Here is a 25067-nt window from a genome sequence, read left to right as displayed (position 1 = left end):
CACACCAAATGACGCTAACAGGTGCTATACAGGCGAGATCCAGCGGCTTCCCTGGGACGAAGGGAAATGTAGTACCAGTAAGAAAGATGAACGAACTGAAAAGAAAGTCGATATTTTTGTCGGCCTTACATCGACCTTAATATGCTACTCCTTATTCACAATCGACCACGCGATGAAGGAATTTGCTAACGCTCTTTCAGAGACTACTGGCATGACAGCAGTCAGGTCGGTCAACTACAAATCCCAGCGTGCCCGAAACGATCTGTTGCCGGTGCTGATTGGTTATTGCCACCCGTCAGTCAGCCGTCTCAACAGCCAGGCCCGCCCGTTGGCTGGGCTCGGCTGTACTGCCGCGCCTGGATGCTGAGAGCCGCTGGCTCTGAGACGAGAGGAGGAGGCTTGGCTGCCCCTCTGCGCGGCACCCGCAACAGCTGCAGCCCAACATGAGGTACCTGCCGGGGAGAGCGTTGGCCGTTACAGCCGCGTGACAGGGGTGGGCTGAAGCAGGGTAGCTAGGCGCTGGGCATTCTCTGTGCTCAGGGGAGGTTAATTCCTAGAAATGGGGAGGCAACTGGACAGGACGGAGGTAAGAGGGGTCTGGAGTGGTGAGAGAAAGACTGAAGAAAACAATGGCCAGGGGTTGAGTACGGGAAGGACCGTATGAGGATGGTACGGGGTGAGGTGGAGTTTGAGGTGGGTGTTGAAGAATCGATCAGGAGAGATAGGGCATGAAAGATAGTGAACGATACATAGGCAGGGACAGGTGGAGTGGTGAGGAGAGGGTAGTGGGTAGAAGGCAACAGTTAAAATGTATATGAGGTAGAGCCGTATGGAAGAAAAATACAAAACAAAAGCTGAGGGGAAGAAATGGGATAGAGTAAAGGAGGGCTGGAGCAAAAAGGTTGGGGCGATAAAAGGTGGAGAGTGGAGTTTAAACTACACCGGGGATGAGTGACAGCAACCACACTTTAAAGTGGAATGGAAAGGAGGATGCTCGGTGTTTAGTCGGGGTGTGGTAAGGGGAGAACACGGATACGGATAGTTGTAAGGTGTGATGATGGGAAGGGGAAGAGCAGAGAGGGCGAATGTGAAAGGTTAGAGAGTGAAGCAGTGAAAGGGACTGGTGTGAAGAGGAGTAGACCATTGAGAGGAGAACGGTGTCGTGAGTAAAGGTGGGCGGGGGTGATTTGGGATGGTGCCGCTGAAGGGATGTGAAAGAATAGGTTGAGGCGGAGACATTTGGCCAGGTAGCCTCACGTTCAGGGAAGACGGCGTTTGAAAAGAGAGGGAATGTGCGTTTAGATGGTATGGGGATTGTGGGTATGTGAGACAGGTGACACAAGGGATCAACAGATATTACTGAGTAGGGTTGGGTATAAAATGCATGATTATGAGTTTAAAAACTGAACAAAGCGTTGCCGTGCATGGAGGATACCTTATCAGGGGTTATGAAGATGGTAGTAGTTCAAGAGCACTTTGGAGCCTTTCTCAGAGCAAGGTCCAGCAGAAAAGGTGGAGAAATGGCTGAAAAGAAAAGCGGGCAAGGACAAATATATAGTAAACAAAAAATGTGGATATAGAGCAGCAATATTTTGTTAGTTATACATTTGTTAATGAATGTGTCAACAGGTTATTACCCCCTCCCAGTTCAACAACCTGTTATGTATGTTGTGGTGCCTTTTTATAGCAACTCAGGAAAATCAAATATGGGTTAGTATTCAGGACACTAGATGTTGGGCGGCTACTTAAGTTTTTTTGTTTGGAATTCTGTTTCATCTAAACTGTTTTATATGGTCGCATACACAATTTTACCACACTACCTTTGGACTATTAGTAAATAGTAAAGAAGTTCTAGTGTGGGAGGAGCGATGTCATGAGGTGGGTATTGCCATTTTAGGAGATCTGTGATGTCTTCAACAAGTGATTCAGCTTTAGTCCAGTGGGTACATGAAGTTCTAAAATTAAATATTGAGCGTTTGAGTGTCGACCCGGGGTTAGGTGTGTAAGGTGGCGAGAGATTAAGAATGCTTATTGAAGTCAACTAGCCTACCTGGAATGTATTGACTATAGTAAACCTAACACAATTTTATTTTGATTGGCCTGGTTTTGGGCAGTGAACACCTGTTGGTGTGAATCAGATTTGTGTTAGGAAGACCTGACCGAAAAAATTGTGACTTGAGGGACAGGCAGTTAACTTGTCGTGAGTTCATTGCATTTTATAGTTATTGACTATGTTGGTTTTGTTTGAGTGGGGAGTAGATGGAGACAACGGGAATCTATTGGTTCAGGGAAGGTGTTTAAAAGGAATCATTTGGGGTCAGGGAAGGTGGTTATTGGGGGCCCTGTTTGATGAAGTGAAAGTGGTGCTGATGTGATGTTTTGAATTCCCCGGGAGGTGAATGGTGGGAACCTGTTGAAGTAAATTGTAGGTGTTAAAAGGGTGCTTGCATCTGTAAATGGAAGATGGGGGACCAGATGTAACGGTTACTTGTTGGACTGCAAATTGAGTCGTACAAGAGCCCCCTATTTATTTTAGCAAAAGTTGGATGACTGGGAGCTGTAGGGTAAATAAGGATGAGGCAATATGATTCTGTTTTATTGACAACAAGGGGAGGGTTTCTAGTTGGGATGAGATGGGTTTGGATCTGGTTGACGTGATTGGTTATGCGATGCAAACCTGTGAGAATCTGTAGATGGAGAAGAGACCAAATTAACTGACCTGCCAGTCAGCGATGGAAACGTGCTAGACTTTATCAATGGACTATACTTAGTCATGCTGGCGTGTGGTTGATAGGTGGGCTAGATTTAGATAACGAGGACTTCCTGGATGTGCTGGAGTTCATTTATTGAGCTGTGGGTGGTGTGGTACCTAGTTTGCTTTGCTGCAGGTGGGTAATTGGGTCTGTTTGGCTGTGACTTTGGTGATGGGGCCTGGTGGCCTGTGGACTTTGGTGATGGGGCCTGTTGGCCTGTGGACTTTGGTGATGGGGCCTGTTGGCCTGTGGACTTTGGTGATGGGGCCTGGTGGCCTGTGGACTTTGGTGATGGGGCCTGGTGGCCTGTGGACTTTGGTGATGGGGCCTGTTGGCTGGGCATGAAGTTAGGCGGTCATGAACTGTTGTGGTGTTGAAAAGTTTAATGGCTGGGGCTCATTTACCAATCATATTGCCTCAATATGTTTAGAACTTTGTGTTCGCTCTGAACTTGTCATGGATGAGCAGCATGGCAGAAATAGGTTTTCTTTCAGAGACACAAAAGAGAACTAAAAGAGATGCATTGTTACTAGGTAGTTCCGTGGCTTGTGAATATGAAGCTATAGGAATTGTAAATGTGAAAGGATGAGCTATAAAAGTGCCTTTTAGGAGCAGCTGAATGTGGTTCTGGTGTTGTAGTTTCTCCTGGACGTGTCTGTTCCCCGATTTCCGTAACTTGGTGAATTGATGAGCTAACGGTCCTGCGAGAAGGATGAGTCATGCACTGTGAACCTGTTGTATCCGATTCACAGAATGCAGACTTCAAACACTGAGTCACAACATCTTAGAGATGTCTATTATACCTCTAATTAGCCATTACAGGAGTTAGAGGCTGGATAAAAGCCATGTCCATCAGCCTATCCGTCTTAATGTTTTTATTGTGGGATGCAGAATAGCTGTGCTAAGGCATGCAGGTTGCATATGAGCCACTTAATCTATGCGGTTTGCATGGTACTTTTGCGCCTTGTGTTTTTGCAGCTTGCATGCAGGCTGTATACGCGTCGTGTGCCATTTTATTATGAAACGTACGTTTGTTTGATCCTTAAGCGCTGTGGCAGTTGGCAGCAGTGTACTTCTGAGCTATATGTTTTTGGCGGGCATTAATATGGAATGTTTTTTAGCCGGATGGGCTTGCAGCCTGTAAGAGGGTACGTCTGAGCCGGGTACTCTTGCCACCATTTGTGCGCGCTACATTGGAGTCGCGCGTTCTTGCAGCCTTCATGCCGGATACTTTTAAGCTATGCTCTTGTATCAGTCATGCAGGGTACGTTTGAAGGGGTTCTCCTGTTCACAGAGTTACACTGTATTCTGCTCAGCGTTGACTGCGCCGTGATTCGGGAAAGCGAGAAAAGCAGTTTCTGTGTGTTAAATAGCAGGCTGTGCCCAGTGCTGTCACTTTATTTCTTGACATGCCTGCTAAACTGTGTTATTACCGAGAGTGGACTCGGGGCGCCTCTTCGGACATGCAATGGCACGTCGCCGCCGCTTGGGGGCTGGCGGGTAATGCTGTCTCCAGAAGAAGAAAAGTCCGCCTCGTCTCTGATATGTTAGTAAACGTTTGTGAGGTCTGAAAGATGGGAAGATGTATGTGTGACAGCATCAGCAACAGCATCCTCATGACTGGCTCTCTCGCCCGCCTCCTCATTGTTACCTTGGCAACCTTCCATTGATGGTGTATTTATAGAGGAGGAATGCACTGGTTGGAGGGTGGGGCAGGGCACTGAGTGGGTGGTGAGAGGACGTGCACTGCGCCCCCTGCACATCAATTAATACAATAACAATGCATCCCGATGTGCGAGTGTTTTCACTGTGCAACGATCATGTTGTGCGTTTTCAAGATCTTTACATGGCTGATTTTTGTCATAGATGTTTGGGGAATCTCCTTAATACGCTGTCTTGTTTTCATAGAACAGGGGCTATCCTTAAAGCGCTCAAAACGTCGACGTGCGGTAAAACGATAAAATACTCGATTTGCCAACGGTCTAAGTCGTTTTAAAACCGCCCAAAGGGCAAATGTCTTTCGATATTTACCCACACGCTTTTCGGTGACGCCATGCATCTTAGCACGACTCAAGTTTTTTTATTGTCTACTTACGCGATTTTTTTTGTGGCTTACATGCATATTCAGTGACTTAAGTTTTCTCACCTAAAGCGCCGGAGAATTCACATATTTAAAAAAATACCGTTTTCAAATCACGCTAAAGATGTAATAAATATACCATTTAGCTGAGCCTTTGTTACATAATTAGCAGTCCCGGTTGTTTATACAGGCAGCCCGTTGAGGGACCGGGCGCACAAGAACACATTTACGGTGCATCTCGATGCTTCTTCACCGCTGTATCTATATCCTGATGTTCTCCCTCCCTTTGTTCACGGTGTCGGTGCTATTAAGAATTCGTGTCGATTTTACGTGTACTTGGAGAGGGGATAATTTGCAAATGAACGCCGTTTGCTTTAATTAACGTCGACTTGATCGTAGGGATGCGCGGGTATGTTTAAGGAAAGATTGGGCTGTCAAAAACACCCTAGCAGTGAAGGCGGAGTTGGCGGTGAGATGCTCTTGGGTGTGGCTCTCTACCGTTTAGCTATAAATAAATATATTTATTTAGGTTCGGTCTTTCTGGGGGCTCTGCTGGGGGCCAGCTACCACTTTCGGTGCACAGTAGAGAGGCACATTGCAGGTTCCGGGTTCCCATCATACGGTGATCAAAGTATAGGTGTGCAGCTGCAGGCTCCACATTATAAAAGCTTGTGGGGCTTGGACCTCACCGATAAGAGTTTAATAACATTCTTCACATACAGGAAGTTATCGGTCAAGCTTCTCATGCAACAGTTGGACCTATAAAGTGAATAAAACATTTGCAAACTGTAGCATCTCTCGTTAACCTCCCCTCCGAAGCTTCCGTGTATACAACAATCTACATTTCTTTTTTTGTTTATGTAGTGTACTTGTGATGCATGTTTACTCATCATGTCGGGACCACCTAAGATACTTTTTTTTATCAGACATGGGTAAATCGCATCTGATCCTGCACCTCAAGCCCTCCCTCCCAACGCCTCCATGTGCGCCAGCAACCGGTTCCAGCAAGTCTCATAACTCGCCACCCCAGTTCAGACACAGCTAAAAGCTTATCAGTCTTGATACTGTGCCTCATGGGAACATTCCAGCCCGAACTGCCAAGCCTGGTCTCCCCGGGACCGGAAACAAGCATCCTGGGCCAGGCTAGTTTGAATCCAGTGGCAAAGTGAGCAAGGGACCCACATCTGGGCATACCTTGGTCCAGGGAAGACATGGCTTGGCAATTCGGGCTGGACTGTTCCCACGAGGCACAGGGTCAAAACTGATTTGCATATAGCTGTGTATGAACTGAGGTGGCGCAGTGAGCTAAAGAGCAATGGTGGATTCAACCCACTGTCCATCAATCTTCTTCTTGTGTTTGCTTTGTTCTGTCTACGTTGGCATGGTATGTCCTGGCATGGTTCCCTTGCTCACATTGCCACTGGATTCCAGCTAGCCTGGCTGATGAGGGGTGTTACCCTGAAACCTGTCCCAGGATGCTTGTTTACAGTCCACGGAAGACATGGCTTGGCAGTTCGGGTTGGACTGTTCACATGAGGCACAGGGTCAAGACTGATTTGCATATAGCTGTGTCTGAACTGGTGTGGCAAAGTGAACTAAAGTGTCGCGTTCTAATCTAGCACCTCGATCAATACTGTGACCTTATGCCCCTATACGGCTATAATCCCTTTGTACCCCTATATTTGCATAACCGATCAAATGCAATATTCAGAAAACTCATCTCTGGCCTCGCACGATCAGAGCCACATTTCAGAATTGCTTCCTCTGCAGCTCATTAGAGCAAATGACACAGCAGAAGCCACTATCTAAGATTCCTAGGTTACACTCCGAGTTCTTCAACAAGATAAAAACTCAGCAACCTGGGAAAGCCCCGCTTGCTATGTTTTGATTAGTAATAGAACTCTAATGAGCACTAAGAGACGATCACTTCCTAGTGACATCTTTATTGACGTCTTATGTCCAAAAACTTACGTCAAACAAGGCACCTTTCAGGTATAAATATTACCAACGTTGCCTTAAGCAAATGCTGATACTATCGCTGCTGCCACGCTGATACTGATGCTATCGCTGCCTCAATGACATCGGCGAACGATGGTGTGGTGAACATAGGAGCAGAACAGCTGTCCCCCTGCAAAGCCCAGCAGATACAAGCTGCCCACGGACGCTGCCCCTCCTCCTCTTCCTCGACGCGCTGAGAGAGACGCTGTCTTTTCTCCTGCCGAGAAAATCCAGCTCCGGCGTTTCCAGCCTACTCTTGCGAGTGACTGGGATATCGAGTCCTGGAAGGAGATACAAGACCTCCAACATTCTATTCCAGAGGTATGGTGTTGACTAAACCCTTAGAGAGAATTCTTGAAGCAAACCTTGGCAAAACCAACTTAACTTAAACTGCTACTTACTTACTCCCTCCCAAGTATTAGGCTTAGGTCAGGTATACTGGGGTAGGCGTAGTTAGAAGCACCAGTTGAGTATGTTAGCCTAATGTATATATGAATGTATATATGTTTTATTCATTTTAAACTATTGTATGGCTAAGAAACCATATCAATGCTTTTACAGTATTATTTCGCAATACTCATCTTACTGTACGCACTTTTTATAATAACTAGTCTTGCAATTGTGACAATTCATTTCTCTTGTATGAGAAGAAAGACTGTTCAATAAATAATACCTTTTTATTGAAAACGCCCGTCTCTCTATTCTCTGCATATTGGTGAAAGTAATCTGAACAAAACTGACTGAGTAAAATAACTGTCTATTGTTTCACACAACTCTAGAGATTGACTCTTATTCTAAGGAGCAAAGTTGTCATGTTTACGCGGTTGTTGGAAAACTGAATCCCTTCTTGTCTGTACCAGGAAAGCTGATCACTTCCTATTAAGTCAAGAAAGTTTCCAGTGACCTCTGAGCAAGTTGGTAACAAACCCAATTAAGTTTAGCATAGTCAGTGGAGACCTGGAAGATTCGCACTTCTACGTCCATACTACTGTTTGTTATTCCAATGCGCAGGGCCTATTGGGAAAATAGGAACTACACTACAAAAGAACGATGACTGACACAACCCAGATCTGTGACCAGGGATGAGTGTCTAAAAAGTTTCAGCGCTCCGTCTATCATCTCCTTGTGCTTGCAATGTTTTTTACCTAGCCATTTTGCAGGTTCCAGTACCATATGTGGCCAAAAGGGGACATCTTTTCGACACATATGTTATGTTATGTTATGTTATTGGTTTTTGTACTGCGCACAGCTGCCCCAGCAAAGGGGCGTCCTGGCGCCAAGAAAGGTATACACAACATCACAAAACACAACTAAATCAAGGAGTATTAATTAAAAAGAAAGGTTTTAATGGCGCGTCTAAACTGAAATAGATCCTCCATAGCTCGGATTTCACTGGGAAGAGAGTTCACAATTTGGCCGCTACTACTCGGAAGGAGCGGCCACCCATCCGACTCAGCAGAAAGCGTGGAACAACAGAGAGATTCTGACCCATCGATCTCAAGGATCGAGAGGGAACATATGGGGTTAGTAAGTTCATCAGAATAGGTGGGGCCGTACCTTTCAAAATTTTAAAAGCCAGGCAGAGCACCTTAAACTCGATCCGACGAGCAACAGGCAACCAATGAAGCGATTGCAGTGCTCTGGACACTGAGCAACGCCTGGGCAACCCTAGTACCGCTCTTGCGGCGGCGTTCTGCACTCGTTGCAGCCGCATGAGTTCTGCCTTGTTCGTACCTGCTAGCAGGACACTGGCATAATCTATCCTAGATAGTACAGAGGCTTGAGCCACAAGCTGTCTAGTGGGGGCATCGAAGAATTTCAGCACCGGCCTGATACCCCTGATTATGCCAAAACAGGAGGCAGCCACCCTCTTAGATTGGCAGGTAAAACTAAGAGTGGGGTCCAGCCAAACCCCAAGATTTTTTATCTCCATAGCAGGAGATGGGATCATTCCAAGCTCGGGGGGCCACCAGTTGCCATTCCACCATCCAGGTTGCTTCCCAACCATCACCTCGGTCTTCTTTGTGTTCAATTGGAGACAATTTAGGTTCATCCAATTGGCCACCGCACGTAGCCCCTCACAAAAGTTGAGGGCGTCCACAGCCGAGTCCCCACTTAATGTGACCGCCAGCTGCGTGTCATCCGCATAGGACACCATTGTCAGGCCCCAGCATTTGACTACCGCAGCCAGCGGACTCACATATAGATTAAAAATAGTGGGGCTCAAAGATGATCCCTGTGGGACTCCCAAGGTGAGCGGGTGAGAGGTGGATTTACCGGGTGGTATCGCAACCTGAAAGGATCTGTTGGAAAGGAAGGAGCGGAAACACCCTAGAGCCAAACCCCTGACCCCAGCTTCCTCTAACCGCCGCAACAGGATCTCAAGGGATGCCGTATCGAAGGCGGCACTCAGATCTAACAACAAGAGTGCAGCTGTCCGTCCGGTATCCAGCACGGAGCGCAGATGTTCTACCATGTATAACAAGGCAGTCTCCGTGCTGTGGCCTGCACAAAATCCATTTTGCGTGGGATCCAAGATGTCAGCTTTGGCAAGATGGTCGGCCAGGATCCTATTCACGTGGGCTTAGGTGACTTTAGCAGCCCACGGCAGCAGTGAGATGGGGCGATAGTTCTCGGGTTTTATAGGATCTAGGGTAGGCTTTTTTAGGATGGGTGTAACTACCGCTTGCTTTCAATTGGTGGGCACCATCCCTGAGGCCAGTGACATGTTGATAAGGGCCAACAGGGGTGAGCGACATGTTGCCTGCATGGTTTTAAACTGGGCCGGTATGAGGGGATCTGCAGGGGAGCCAGATTTAATTTTTTGGCTCAGTAGATCAAAACCCTCCTCAGAAAGGGGGGCCAACATATCCAAGGTCAAAGCATTGCGCTTTGAACAGACAACTGAGTCCGCGTGGTGCATGGTAGTTGGAAAGGTGCGGTAGATTACTTGCACCTTTTGGACAAAGAATGAGGCCAGACTCTCGCAATGAGAGTCTGTGCAGATTTCTGCTGCAGAAGCCCTCTTAGTCGTAAGGTCTTTTAGGACCTTGAAGATTAGTTTAGAGGGGTTAGGGCTGTTCCGAAACTCCTGCGCATAATATGCGGCACGTGTTCGACAGACCGCTCTATGATATGCCTTGGATAAAGTAAGGTAACAGGTTTTAAGCACGGGATCATAGACTTTCCTCCATTTCCTTTCTGCTTGCCTACACTCTCTTGAGAGACGCCAAGGTCTCATCATACCACGGGCTATGGGCCTTAGTACGGCACTTGGAACGTACCAGGGGAATAAGCGAATCCAAGGCCGTTCCAATCCAGTTGCAGAATGAGTCATACCCACAGTCAACATCCGAAACGGGAGGTAAGGGTGTCTTTCCTAGTAAAGAGTAAAAATCTTCTCGTTTTAGTTTACTCCACTGGCGAGAGAGAGAAGTTTTATTCTGTGCCACAAAAATAGGATCTGCCACAGGAATAGCTGCCTTCACCAACATGTGGTCCGTCCATGTCAGCTGGACAGGTGGGAACATAATTATGTCCTCTAAGGTGGTAAAGAACGGGTCCAGTATGTGCCCGCCTAAATGGGTGGGGGACGTCACTCTCTGAAGGAGCTGCAAGGCTTCTAGATCGGCTAGGCAGCTCTTAATAGCGGGTTGGGATGTACAATCAAAATGCAGGTTGAGGTCACCTACCACATTAAAATTCGCACAGCCAAGAGCTTCTATGCTGATGACGTCCGGGAGAGCGGCCCTAAAGGCGGCATCGCAGCCCGGAGGCCGGTATATTAGGAGACCTGAAAGGCTGTAACAGTGGGAAAGAGAAATTCTAAAGCGGGCACATTCACAGCCCAGGAGTTTTAGTTCTTTCCATTCGCAGGGAAAACAACGTTTCACTGCCATCGCAATACCACCCCCTCTCGAGCCGCGGTTAAGAGTGGCCACAGTGTAGTCGGGGGGGGGGGAAGCAAGGTTTAGAATCTCAATATCAGCATCCTGTAACCAGGTCTCGGTCATGAAGAACACATCCGGGGAGTCATTAGTCACAATATCAAAGATCTCCGCCTGATGTTTGACCAGAGATCTGACATTTAAGCTGTATATACTAACAGTATTCACCCCTGACACGTTAATCAGACGGGATGGGGTTTCAAAGGAACGGATGCGGGAAGGTGGAGGCAGGCACCAGCAACAGCAAGTGCACCCTGCAGAAGATATGGTAAATCCACTCTACTCATAATGCCTTGCATGCATGATAGTACTATGAGTACATTCGAATAACTATGTCCATATATACAATTAGTAGCTTTGAAATGTGACAAAAGAATTATTACATTAATTTCTGTTAGAAATGGGGGTCTCTAGTTGGCAATGGCTGGCGCCAATGTCCAAATAGGGACCATTCTTCCTAAGTCAGGGCAAGTGGCTACCCCCTTTGACAACCCCTGCTCAACCCTGTGGTAACGTAGCACAAGCAGTTAGGCCTCTCTCAGAGGCAGGGTGTAAAGCATTTATGACCATGCGCGAGAAGGCAGTAACAACACCACAAAAGGACACCACTCAAGTAGGTATAGAAAAATAATATCTTTTATCTAAAGTTTAACTCTAGACTCAATCAATCAATCATAGCACTTGTATAGCGCGCTACTCACCCGGAAGGGTCTCAAGGCGCTTGGGGCCGCTACTGCTCGAACAGCCAGGTCTTGAGTTGTCTCCTGAAGGCGAGGTGGTCTTGGGTCAGCCAAAGGCGGATGGGAAGGGAGTTCCATGTCTTGGCTGCCAGGTAGGAGAAGGATCTGCCACCGGCGGTGGCTCTTCGGATGCGTGGTACGACGGCGAGGGCAAGGCAAGCGGACCGTAGCTGGCGTGTGTAAGGTCAGGCGGTCATTGAGGTACTTGGGGCCCAGGTTGTGGAGAGACTTGTGTGCGTGGGTGAGGAGCCTGAACGTGATCCTCTTGTTGACGGGGAGCCAGTGCAGGTTCCTCAGGTGGCCGGAGATGTGGCTGCGCGAGGGATGTCCAGGATGAGTCAGGCGGAGGTGTTCTGGATGCGTTGTAGTCTTTTCTGTAGCTTGGCTGTGGTTCCGGTGTAGAGGGTGTTTCCGTAGTCCAGCCGGCTGGTGACGAGGGCCTGGGTGACTGTCTTCCTGGTTTCGATCGGGATCCATCGGAAGATCTTGCGGAGCATGCGGAGGGTGTGAAAGCATGAGGAGGAGACGGCGTTGACTTGTCTGGTCATCGAGAGGGAGGAGTCCAGGTTGAAGTCCAGGTTGCGTGCGTGGTCTGTTGGCTTGGGGGCGGTTCCCAGGGCTGCGGGCCACCAGGAGTCGTCCCAGGCGGAGGGTGATGGTCCAAGGATGAGGACTTCCGTCTTGTCTGAGTTCAGTTTCAGGCGGCTGTTCTTCATCCACTCGGCGACGTCTTTAATTCCTTCGTGGAGGCTGGTTCTGGCGGGGTCGGGGTCTCTGGTGAGGGAGAGGATCAGCTGGGTGTCGTCGGCGTAGGAGATGATGTTGAGGTTGTGTTGGCGTGCGATGGCTGCGAGAGGTCTCATGTAGACGTTGAAGAGGGTGGGGCTGAGTGATGATCCTTGCGGGATGCCGCAGATGACTTTGGTGGCCTCGGAACGATGCGGGGGGAGGCGGACTCTGTGTTCTTCCAGCGAGGAACGAGATGATCCACTTCAGTGCCTTCTCTTGGATGCCAGTGTTGCTGAGGCGTTGGACTAGGGTGCGGTGGCAGACAGTGTCGAACGCGGCGGAGAGGTCCAGGAAGATGAGTGCCGCTGTTTCCCCGTTGTCGAGAAGGGCTCGGATGTCGTCGGCTGCGATGAGGGTGGTCTCGGTGCTGTGGTTGGCTCTGAAACCGGACTGCGAGGGGTCGAGGGATCCATTTGTCTTGAGGAAGGCGGCAAGCTGTATGTTGGTGATCTTCTCGATGACTTTGGCAGGAAAAGGGAGGAGTGAGATGTGGTGGAAGTTTTTGAGGTCGGTGGGGTCCCCTGTTTGTTTCTTCAGTAGGGCGCTGAGCTCGGCATGCTTTCAGCTCTCCGGGAAGGTGGCGGTGTCGAAGGAGGTGTTGATGACGTCTCGGAGTAGGGGTGCGATGGTGGAGTCGGCCTTGTTGAAGACGTGGTGGGGGCAGGGGTCAGTCGGAGATCCGGAGTGGATGGTGTTCATCGTGCGAGCTGTGTCTTTGGTGGTCACTGCGTCCAGGTGCTGAGGGTCGCAGTGGGGTGCGTTGGTTCGGTGGTTGGGTGCGAGGATGGTGTGCCGAAGCTGTTGTGGATGTCGGCAATCTTGCGGTGGAAGTACGAGGCGAGGGAGTCGCAGAGATCTTGTGAAGGGGTGATGTCGTTGTTGCCGGTGCTGGGGTTGGAGAACTCCTTGACGATGCTGAAGAGTTCCTTGCTGTCGTGGGCGTTGTCCAGTCGATCCTTCAGTGATTTCTTCTTGGTGGTGCGGATGAGCTGGTGGTGCTTGCGGGTCGCGTGCTTGAGGGCGGTCATGTTGTCAGTGGTCCGGTCGAGGAGCCAGGCTTTCTCGAGGGTGCGGCAGGTCCTCTTGGAGTCCTTGAGTTCGTCAGTGAACCAGGGGGCCTTCTTGCTTCTGGGTTTTCTGGGAGGGTTCTTCAGTGGTGCGAGGTCGTTGGCGCCGGCTGTCAGCCACTGCGTAAAGTTGCGGGCTGCTTCATTGGGGTCCGGTGTGCTGGCAGGTGGGTTCTGGCTGAGGGAAGTGGAGAGCTGGTCGGCGGTGATCTTGCTCCAGCTTCTGTGAGGAACCTGTTGCTGGTGGTGGTGGGTAGTGTTTTATCTGAAGCTGAAGTGGACGCAGCTGTGATCGGTCCAGTGAAGTCCGGTCCGGTGGAGTGGCTGAAGGCGATGCGCTTGCTGAAAGAGAAGACGGGGTCAAGCGTGTGGCTGCCGTAGTGAGTGGGGGTGTTCACCAGTTGCTTGAGTCAGAGGTTGGCGATGTTGTCCAGCAGGGTGACGGTGTTGCGGTCCTTGTTGTTCTCCAGGTGGAAGTTGAGGTCCCCTAGGAGGATGTAGTCGGCGGAGGGGAGGGCGTGTGGGCTGATGAATTCTGTGATGTATTCGCTGAATTGTGTGCATGGTCCCGGGGGTCTGTAGATGAGGGTGCCTCTGAGGGTCGTCTTTGGGTCGGTGTGAATCATAAAGACTCTAAAAGCGTTTTAACAAGCTACACTGCACGTAAATCAGTAGGGACTTAAAAATGCAATAACGTATTCACCAGAACGTGGCACTGACTGAGTTCAAGGCCGGGGCCTACACGACCAGTTGCGCACCAGATACCTACCGTTGGAAGGGGACTCAGCACGCAGCTTCTCGAAGAAGCGGAGACGGTGACACGCGGACTCTCAGCGACCACAAGTCTTGGCTGCAGTGGTCCGCAGCGTGCACCCACAATGATTCGGGTACTCTGGGATAGGCAGGCTCTCAGTGGCAGCAGCACGCAACTGCGGCGGTGCGGGCTGGTGATGGCGATGACTCTTGTGAAACAGCTCTGTGGTGGACTCACAGCGGCAGCAGCTCTTTCTTAGGTGCGGGGGCCTACAAAATGATAGCGACAATCTGCGACAATGGCGAACAAGATGCGGGCACCCAGCGGCCGCAGCTCTCACTTAGCTGCGACGGCCCACAGGATAAATGATGAGGAAAAGTTGGCAAAGGTGCGGGCACTCAGCGGCAGCAGCTCGCTCTTAGCTGCGGCGGCCTGCAGGACAAATCACGTTGAGGCACAATTGGCAAAGGTGCGGGCACTCAGCGGCAGAAGCTCTCCCTTAGCAGCGGCGGCCCACAGGACCGATCACGATGAGGCACAGTTGGCCAAGATGTGGGCACTCAGCGGCAGCAGCTCTCTCTTAGCTGCGGTGGCCCACAGGACAAATCACGATGATGCAAAGTTGGTAAAGGTGCTGGCACTCTGCGGCAGCAGCTCTTAGCTGTGGCAGCTCACAGGACAAAGGATGATCTCGACTAGGCTGGCGCTACGGTGGGCACTCAACGGCTACAGCTCTCTCTTAGCTACAGCACCCCACACAGATTCAGCGAAGGTTCTGAAGGTTCAAATAAAGGCGGGCTCTCAGCGGCGTAAACTATCTCTTAGCTGCAGCTGCCCACACAGATTCAGCAAAGGTTCTGAAGGTGCAATTTAAGGCGGGTTCTCAGTGGCGGCAACTCTCTCTTAGCTGCAGCGGCCCACATATAGAGTTAACAAGGGTTACCGGTCCGCGCTCCTCACAGTAGAACTAGAGGCTCCGGATTACTCAACGGAGGCCTCACCTGCAAGTAGAATTCCTCACACAGGGATTTCGGCGGCTGACGGGATAAAGTCTAATGTCGCTGAAACTTCACCAGGAGGCGCTTCCAAATCAGGCCCTCTGGTAGTTTCTTCAGAAAGCTTGGTGAAAGTTTTAAAGTCCTTTCCTCTGTTCACTCGGACAGAGTTTTATCTTGACATCCAGAAGGAACACACTTGAACAAGGTTCCAGCGCAGTGTTTTATACCTAAAAAAGTCTTTGTTCTCTAAAGTCACAAATCACTCAATCCAGCTAGAACCAGTTTGGTGGGGTAGGGGAGCACTTGGTTTACGAGGCGACATCCTGCATTTTCAGAATGAGGGGTTATGCTATCAGACGCCCAGTGGAAGGTGGAGCCTTCATTCATCTTACCAGGCTCGGCCCTGCTCAGATCAAAGAGTCCCCCCTCCCCATGCACTGAATGCCGATCTCTCTCCTCAGCCAGGTCTGATCCAGCTGGCCCTGCTGCTCCAAAACCAGATGGCCAATACACATACTAGCAAAGCCTACAGGAAAGCTTAGTCAAGAAAATACAGCATTTCCAAAAGAGGCATTTTCGAACATGGGATATATAAAGGATCCTCACAAAAAGGTGTAGCTCAATGTCCTGAGCTTAAACATATCAAATTCGAATTTCCTATCAAATTCCTGGGGTCATATAGGATTATGGGAGGTAATCCTCAGTCTGACCATTGTGGCCTATGAGAACAGATAACTTCACAATAGTAAACAGTGAAATGTAGGGTAACTTGCTATTAGAACATGCTACACAGAACTAGGCATTGTGGTTATCCTAATTCATACAGTCATCTTTACACAGGGAGCATTCACGCTGTGGCACTGATTAGCAGTGGCACAGCGCCCAGAACATCTAAATCCAGCCAACATAAAAGATAGGAAGCGAACAGAGGAAGGGAGACCCACGCCAATGATGCCAGGTCTAACACGTGTCCCCTCCAGCTGAAATGTGGGGAGAACTAACTATCCCCTTGGGAGTTCTCGTCACTAAGGTGGAAAGATCTGGACAGACCATTAGCATTGTTGTGTTCTCTACCAGGGCAGTGCTCCACGGTGAAATTCATACCCTGTAGGGAAATGGACCACCTCAGCAACTTGGGGTTTTCACCCATCATCTGCATCAACCATCTAAGGGGCCCGTGGTCTGTCTGAACCCGGAAGTGAGTCCCAAACAGGTATGTTCTCCGCTTCTTCAGTGCCTAGCAAATGCCTCCCGCTCAATGGCACTCCACCTCTGTTCCCGGGGAAGTAACCTCCTGCTTAGGAAGTCTACCGGTTGGTCTAGTCCCTCCTCATTGATCTGTGACAGAACAGCCCATATACATGCTCTGAGGCGTCTGTCTGGACAACAAATTCCTTTGAAAAGTCGGGCGCCTGAAGCACTAGTGCGGTGCACATGGCAGTCTTCAGGGCGTCAAAAGCTTCCTGACATGGGTCAGTTCAGTTCACCTTCTTTGGCCTGCTTCTTAGAAGTCAGCTCAGTCAAGGATGCAACAATGTTGCCATATCCCATGACAAGCCTCCTGTAGTACCCAGTTAGTCCTAAGAATGCTGCAGTATTTTGCAGCCCCCAACCGATCTCACCTGTGTCTGAGTCTTGGGGGGGGGGGAGGGGGGGGGCGTCCCACGCCAGGATAGTTTCAATTTTGGGCGGTCCCACAAGGATAGTTTTAATTTTAGGCTGAAGGGGGGGTACCTGGCCGCTCTCCACCTAGTGCCCCAAATACACTACAGAACCCTGTCCAATCTGGCACTTACTGGTTTCGCAGTGCCATCAATACTTCCCAGAGGTGATGCTGGTGGTCCTGCCAGGAGGAGCTAAACACCGCAATGTCATCCAGGTAGGCGGCACTGAAGTCTTCCAGCCCAACCAATACCCTGTTGACCAACCTCTGAAAGGTAGCCGGGGCATTCTTAATTCCAAAGGGCATCACCTGGAACTGGTAGTGCCCATCGGGTGTGGAGAATGCCGACCTCTCCTTTGGTCCTCGGTCAAGGCGATCTGCTAATACCAGACGTCAAATCAAATGTGCTGCAGTATTTTGCAGCCCACAACCGATCTACGAGCTCATCAGCTCTGAGGATGTGGTGCGCGTCAGTCTTCGTGACTGAATTGAGACCTGATAGTCCACGCAGAACCAAAGTTCTGGAGTGGCACCAGGCGCTGAAGCTTTCGGGACCAAGACCACTGGGCTGGACCAAGGGCTGCATTTTGGTAACCTTATCCTTAATGTAGGCCCTTTCCCGGTCAGTCACTCGGTAACCCTTGTGCTTAGTAGGAGGACTGTCCCTAGTGTCCACGTCATGGACACACCAATCAGTGACACTAGGCACCAGGGAGAGCAGACCACTGAATTGTCCCAATAGTTGGTGATAATCACTCTGCTGCTCAGGAGTCAGTGTGGTGGAGAGGACCACAACCTCCACTGACCCATCTCACTCCCTGGCACACAGGAGGTCAAGAAGGGGCTCGCTCTCCTCCATCCCAGCATCTGTGGACAGAAGCATGCCCACTTCAGACCTCTCAAAGTGAGGCTTCAGGCGATTAACATGCAGGACCCGCAAGGGGTTCCGGGGAGACTGGAAGTCCACCACTTGGGTAACAGGACTCTTGCTCTCCACCACCTCAAAGTGGCTGGTCCTGGAGCACACAGGGCTCCACTGGGGCCATGACCCAAACCTTTTGTCCAGGCTGAACCTTGATCAGAGTGGCATTCTGATCGTGCCAGCGTTTCATCTCTACCTGGCTGGTTTCCAGGTTTGCCTCAGCAAATTTCCTGAAACACAGAGTCTGGTTTCTGAAGGCCATCATGTGAATAAAAACATCCTGGGGAGGTTTCCTGGGAGATTGTTCCCAGCCTTTCTTGACCAGACTCAAAGGCCCTCTTACCGGGTGACCACAGAGCAGTTCAAAGGGACTGCACCTTAAGGACTTCTGTGGCACCTCACGGTAAGTAAACAGACAAGGCAAGAGGACATCCCACTTATGCCTCAAGGGGTCACCTAGGCCCATAATCGTGCCTTTAACGGTCCGGTTGAATCTCTCAACCAGCACATTACCCTGGGCGTGGTAACGAGTGATAAACGTATACGTTACCCCACACTCCTCCCACAGAGACTTCATGTACTTGGAGATGAAATTAATCCCCCAATCAGACACCACCTCTCTGGGGAATCCCACGCGGGAGAAAATCCCCATCAGTGCCCATCTCACCACAAGGGCTGTCACTATCCTGAGCGGGATGGCCTCAGGGTACCTGGTGGCATGGTCCACCAAGACCAGGATGAACCTGTTGTCCATGGCTGTCTGGGGATCCAGAGGCTATTTATATTGCAGCTAAATAATCGCAAAGAGCATCTTTTCACTTCCGTATGACTTGTTAATTGCCTTAAGTAGATAACATTTCCCCGTTAGATCAACCATACTGCTGCTAGGGGAGGTTGGAAAACATCCTTCAAACAATTGCACAGAGCACTGGCACTTTCTTCCTCTTTATGATAAATTAATTTTCTGTGCATCTTTAGAGATGCATTGTTGATAGTCATTTTATTTTTCGATAAAAAATGTCTTGGAGAGAATATCTAATGTTTTAGCACTTCTTAAGCACTTTATAAAAATTACCTGCCGCTAGTAATATACTCTCCTATAAAATTGTATTGAGTACTAGCACTTTTTTATGACATAATTTGCCACGTGCATCTCCTTAGATATTCTGCTGCTAGTTAGTTATCGGTAAAAAATGTCCTGGAAGAGGATATTTAACGCATTAGCAATTTCTTAAGCATTCTATGAAAATATTTGCTGCTAGTACTATACCATGATCAATTCCCAATAAGAAGCTTTTTTACTGTTTGAGTTGATTGATATCTGTATATTGGATGACAATCGTATATCATTTCTTCTGTGTGCCTTCTAGAAGTAGTTTTATGTGATAGTCCATAGAGTGATAGCCAATAGTGTGTTTTAATTGAAAGAAGACTGTTTTTAGCCACAAGCTCACCCCACTTGAAATATGTCGACCATTGTAGTGCCTAGACTAATGAAGAAAAGAGATTGCTTATTTTTAATTGGATGTATTTTAGTATAAAATTGAAATTGCAATTTTCTGTTTTGCATATTTACATGTATGAAACGATGTTATATTTTGTATCTTATGTGGAATTCCTCGGAATTCTAAATCCTAATAAAATGAACTCAACTGGGCACCCCCTCCGTTGAAGACTACATTAGCGTCCGCCCGCTGCTTTTCACAAAAGACATCATAAAAGACTGCCTTGCATTTGACAATGGCAGGCAAATTCCTTGGCTAAAGTACATCAAATCCTGTTTGCGCAAAATCAGTTTCAACCAGCTGTTTGATAATCCAGAGAACCCATGTACTATCAATGAAAAAAAATTGCATGCGTGTTGGTACCAACTTGTGCAGGCAGAGAGACTAATGAGGGAGTCAGTAAAACCGAGAGCATTAGCCTAGTTAAGTAGAAATCGAGGTCAAATTGGCTCACCCCAAAGCTACTTGACCGGCCTCACAAGTCACTGGGAACGTAATTTACTGTTTCGTTTTAGGGAAGGCACAATAAAATACTCATTAAACTTCCCATTAGGCTTTCAAGTTAACTTGGACATCTGCCCATACCTTTGCGATAGGAAATCCGACCAATCTATGCTGCACTTTCTATTTTTCTGCAAATTTTAACTCGGCATATACCAAAACCATCTTTCTCCCTGTGATCAAGAAACTACATATCAGCAATTTTAGAGAACTCACTAATGCACTACTCCGATTTGATGATGTCATTCTTTTATTTATTTTTTATTTATTTTTATTAAGACAAAATTAGACAATTTAGTCAGTTTAAATAAGTTAACAACTACAGCATTACATTGGTGCATGGTGGACAGCAAACACGAAAGCACATGTTCAAACATTACCTTAATCAAAACTCTCCATTTGGCCGGTCAAGTATGCCAACCCCCACTCTAGGCTGTGGGGGCTTGCAGATCCCTCACCTATAGTTGTTCCATTTCTCCCAGATCTGCGTCTACTTGGTGGGGCACCCTCTAGACTCCTACATGGCCTTTTCTGTTACCATACACCAATCCATGTCCTTTCCCCATTCCTTTAACTCTGGTGGGTCCCATGCCTTCCATTTCAGATATATATCATTTTTCGCAACCTTCAGCCCCAGAGTTAACCATATCCGTTGCTTAGAATTCAAATCCGTTGGGGCCCAGACATTTAAGAGACCTAACTTGATGTTACAATCAAACTTGTTCCAGTACCTCTGCCATGCATCCCACCACCGCTGACCAGTACCTCTAGATAAGGATACACTCTCATAGTGTATGGATACATGTGCCCTCTTCCCTCTTCCCCACAGTTCCTGGGGCCCCCTGCCTCAATGTCATTTCCCATTCTCACCAGCAATGGACCGGCCAGGTAGGTTCTGTGTAGTATCTTTAGTTGTATCAAGCTGATCCTCGAGGAAATAGATCTGGGGGTCTCTAGTTGGCAGAATTAGGTACCTTTGACCAAATAGGGACCCATGCGACTAGCCAGGGTAAGGGGGAACACTCCTAAAATAACCCCTACTCACCCCCTTGGTAGTTTGGCACGAGCAGACAGGCTTACCTCAGAGGCAGTGTGTAAAGCATTTGCGAACACATACAGTAACCCTATGACAATACTAAGGATGGACACCACACAAGTTGTAGTATAAAAATAAGTATTTTTATATAGACTTAACACAAGACCATGTGGTAGAAATGGTAGAAATAGCTTAGTTTTCTTTAGATGTAAAATGCGACACTTTGAGTTCAATGTACCTTTTGATGCGTAATGCTATACAACAAAAGTGTTGCAGGGAAGGTGATGCGTCTGTTCCTTACACGCAAGAACGGCGATGCGTTTGATCTGTACTGCTGCGTAGGGGATGCGTCAGTTCTTCTCTGCTTGGGGAGGTGATGCGTCAGCTTCTTACTGCGTTTCCGTGGCGATGCGACCAGCAGCGCTGTGATGCGATGCGTGCATGCCCGATGGCCGTGCAGCGACTCAACGATTCCACTGAGACACGACAGGCCCTATGACATGCTACTCCGGTGATGCAACAGCGTCTACGGCGACACTTCTCCGGTGATGCGAGGCGCTTCGGGGGATGAGATGGTGGCACGCATCTCCTGAGATCAGACAAAATACAGGAAGAAGGCAAAAAGTTAGGGATGACTCTGAAGAAAGGGCCAAGTCCAACACCACCTCTTTAGGAGAGGCCAGTGCCACAAACCACTCTTCGTTATCTAGCCCAACAACATCATAATCCCATTTTGTACGAAGCCGGAGAAGAGGGTATGTCATGTTATTGATTATTTTCTTATAGATTCCTGATATGGCTTTCTTTGGAAGATCCCCATCTAAGACCCTATCTTCAAGAGGGGAGGATTCCGGGGGTGACTCCTCCTTTGGCAGCGCAGTTAGTAACGCATGTCTGATTTGCAGGTATCGAAAATGCTTAGTGCGTGCCAGCTCCTATTTCTTCTGTAATTGGGCGATGGAAATACCTCCACCGACTTCCATAATTTACCCACACAAGTAATACCTATGAGGTCCCAACGGTCGAATCCCAGAGAGCGACTCAACTTGCCCAGTTGGTCATTGTACCAAAATGGTGTAGCAAGCGTGATCCTGCCCTCCCAGCCCAGGCTCCTAGTGGCTGCTCTGCACACCTGAACCGCGTGGCCCATGGGCCCCATCATGTTAGTCTTTGTTGGGCTGGAATATAGTGCCCCTGTAAAACCACCCCCCCGGTAGGAGCCATCTATCCATTTGGAATCCAGGGTCTCCCTGTGTTCTATATGTACATCTGTTTATAGCAGTGAGCTGAGTCGCCCAGTAATATTTCTTCATGTCCGGGAGGTCAATTCCCCCTTCAAACCACCCTTGTATTAACTTTTGAGTGGCAATCCTTAGTGGCTTACCGTCCCATAGCAGGTCTCTAGAACCCTATTAATTTCTTTAAAGTATGCCGATTCGACCTGGTTCAACGCATTCTGTAGTGCATACAAGATTCTCGGGAGGAACATCATTTTAAAGAGGGCTGCACAGCCCAACAGGGACAGAGGGAGCGATCGCCAATGTTGGATATCACTCTGAAGGCGTTGTTGAGGGGGCTGAAGGTTTTGCTCATAGAAACGAGACTGGTCTATGGAGACCTGAGTTCCTAAGTATTTGAAGTCTTCCTTTGCTTCCCTAATCTTGAATCCCTGAGGGAGCGTAGGTGTCACTCCACTGAGGACGCAGAGCACAGACTTAGTCCAATTGATATTATGTCCGGCAAAGTTGCCAAACACCAGGAAGATGTGCAATATCCTATTTAGAGAGGCTGCTGGCGATGCCAAATACATTAAGATATCATTAGTGTATAATGATATGCTGTCCCCCCAACCTTCGATCCACCTGAGACCTCTGAAAACGGGGTCTTTTCGTATCCACATTGCCAGTGGCTGTAGTGTCATGATAAAAAGCAGCGGGAATAGCGGGCAGCCTTATCTAGTGCCTCTACTAAGTTCAAAGGTGCTGGATTTTAAAGTGAATCATGTATGTTGTGCTGTTTGTAACAGGTACTTTTATGGTTTAAAATGCTTAAACTGAATAAAGAAAGAATTAAAATTGAAATATAGCATTGGTCCCTCCCACCTCTTTCTAATGCCACAATTGTGTTAGTGCTGCCTCCCGGTTTGTTGGTTGTATTTTTTAGCCTTTTTACAATTTTCGATGTCCCTCGCCAGTTGGGTTTCATTTGGTAGTTTACTCATTTGGTTTAGGTCTTCTTCTTAAGGGGGATTGTAATTGTTTTTGTTTGTGGATGAATGTGAGCTGTTTATATTCATCAGTATTACAGAGTGATGAAAGAAGGACTAATGTGATTATGTTAGCAGTCATTCTAAGACATTCCAGGGGCTACCACAAAATGGTAATGCTTATCATGATTTTAACTTACATTTTGAACTGCTACAAAAGTAAACATCATAAAGCTGCATTATCTGTTGTAAAGTAGATATATTTTGAAGCCGTTTGATCATGTATCTGTTGTGTTATACTTGGTTGAGCGTGTCCTAGTTTTATCTGATGTCTACAGAATAAAGTTGAATTTGGGAGATTAGATCCGAAGGTGGTAGAATGTACACTGTTGTGTGACCACTTTACCTCATGCACCGGGCTTCACACTGCTCGTTGCAGGTCAGTGCTCTAGTTATTGCATACAGGGCACATCATTCAAGTATGCACCCATACCAATGTTTCCGCTCCCTTCCAGGGATACATTTTTGGGATGCACATGCTCTCTTCTTGCAGGCGCACACCGAGGAATGGTACGCTTGCCCCCACCATCACGTCTTGTGGCCCAACGTATCTTAGCAATGGTAAGGTGCTTGTGCAAATACTTAACCAAAAACTCCACAACCCGTTGTCCGCCTCGCATTCCTACATGGTAAAAACAGCATAATGCTCCTCAATCTATATAGCACAAGTACCATACTATGTATTACAAGTACCTGGCAGCAAGACTGAATTGTCTCTTTCTACTCCTTGCTGCATTTTTTTTCACCTTCTGTAAATTAGGAGTATATATTTTGTAGCAGTCGTGGGTGTTAGATTCAGCAAGTGACACTCTGCTTCAGAGCACTTGTTTATCAAAGGAGGCAGAATGTCTCTCTGTCAATGGTCTTGTGCTCTCACAAACCGGCTAATTAACTGAAGTGAAACTATGCACCATAGCTCAACTATTTCAGGCCCCATCTCATTTTGTCCAATAATCTGGTCAGCCCAACGCTACAAACATAATGGCATGGTGGCATAGTGGGTTAATGCAACCGTGGTACCAATTTGTCCCGATTATTTGAGTGACACGTTGGAAATCCAGCTGGACTTCCTTGGTTTTGCACCCTTGTGATGTTGACCACACACGTTATTGATGTCAGAGTTTGCAACAAATGACACAGAATTCAACACACCACATAACTAAATGCCATGCAACAACACAAACTACTGTTCCACATAACTACACTCTATCACATGCAATCCCTCTCCTTGTAACTCCAGTACAATCAATATCATATACTTACTATCCACATATTTCCACTGCACACCATGCCACATAACGCCACCACACAGTACCATCACACACAATTCCACAAATAATATTTCCAATCCAACTCACATAATTCCACTCCACATCACATTAATCCACTCAACTCCACTCCAAACAAAAAAACACATGGGTAAAAGCCATTGTAATTTACAACGCAAAATTTGGGTAAGCTGAGAAAGTCACAGATCTTTGTTTACTTGGGTGCAAATGGATACTGGGTTTCCTCTGCAAGTTCTTCATAGCCAAGATAGTGTTGAGGAGTTTTTACATTAGATTAAAAAAATTGGTAATTTTTGGAAAAAGATGATAGATAGATAGATAGAGAGATATATCTCTTTTTTAAATATTGGACCTAGATAGGCTCAGTATTTTATGAATAATGAATTGTATTGGTCTCTTTTTATCTTGCAACGCACCAGAAATTCTTAATAAAAACATTTAAATAAAAAAGAGAGATAGATGGATAGATAGATAAATATATATATTCACCCCTTGAGAAAGCCAGTAGGCTCTCTTTTTGTATTTTGGTGTTGTGACTCTTTGACAAGGTGAGTAACACGCCTAAGCGCAGCTCGGACCTGCAAGATCAACTACATGCTGCGCACACCTGAAGGGTGTGCGTGGCATGGGGTTGGCTTCTCCCATCCAGCAGGGCCTGGCAGTAGACCATGCGCAGCGGGTATTGGCTGTCTGTGGAGGGGGAGTGTCTGAAAAGTTTCAGCGCTCCGTCCATCATCTCCTTGTGTTTGCTTTGTTCGC

At 47.9% G+C, this 25067-nt stretch overlaps 1 protein-coding gene across 1 annotated transcript in view; it reads left to right on the top strand.

The window, feature by feature from the left end:
* The first annotated feature begins 259 nt into the window (after positions 1 to 259).
* PRRG3 (proline rich and Gla domain 3) overlaps positions 260 to 25067 on the top strand; it is a 189262-nt gene continuing 164454 nt past the window's right edge. The window contains exon 1 of the mRNA XM_086964656.1: positions 260 to 448. The gene's annotated coding sequence lies outside the window, so the exon portion shown is untranslated. The remainder of the gene's footprint in view (positions 449 to 25067) is intronic.

The sequence above is a fragment of the Lissotriton vulgaris genome, chromosome 4_1 (genome assembly GCF_964263255.1).
Source record: "Lissotriton vulgaris chromosome 4_1, aLisVul1.2, whole genome shotgun sequence".
Taxonomy (NCBI): Eukaryota; Metazoa; Chordata; class Amphibia; order Caudata; family Salamandridae; genus Lissotriton; species Lissotriton vulgaris.
Note: the sequence above shows the minus strand (reverse complement) of the source record. Positions and strands in the feature narration are given on the sequence as shown.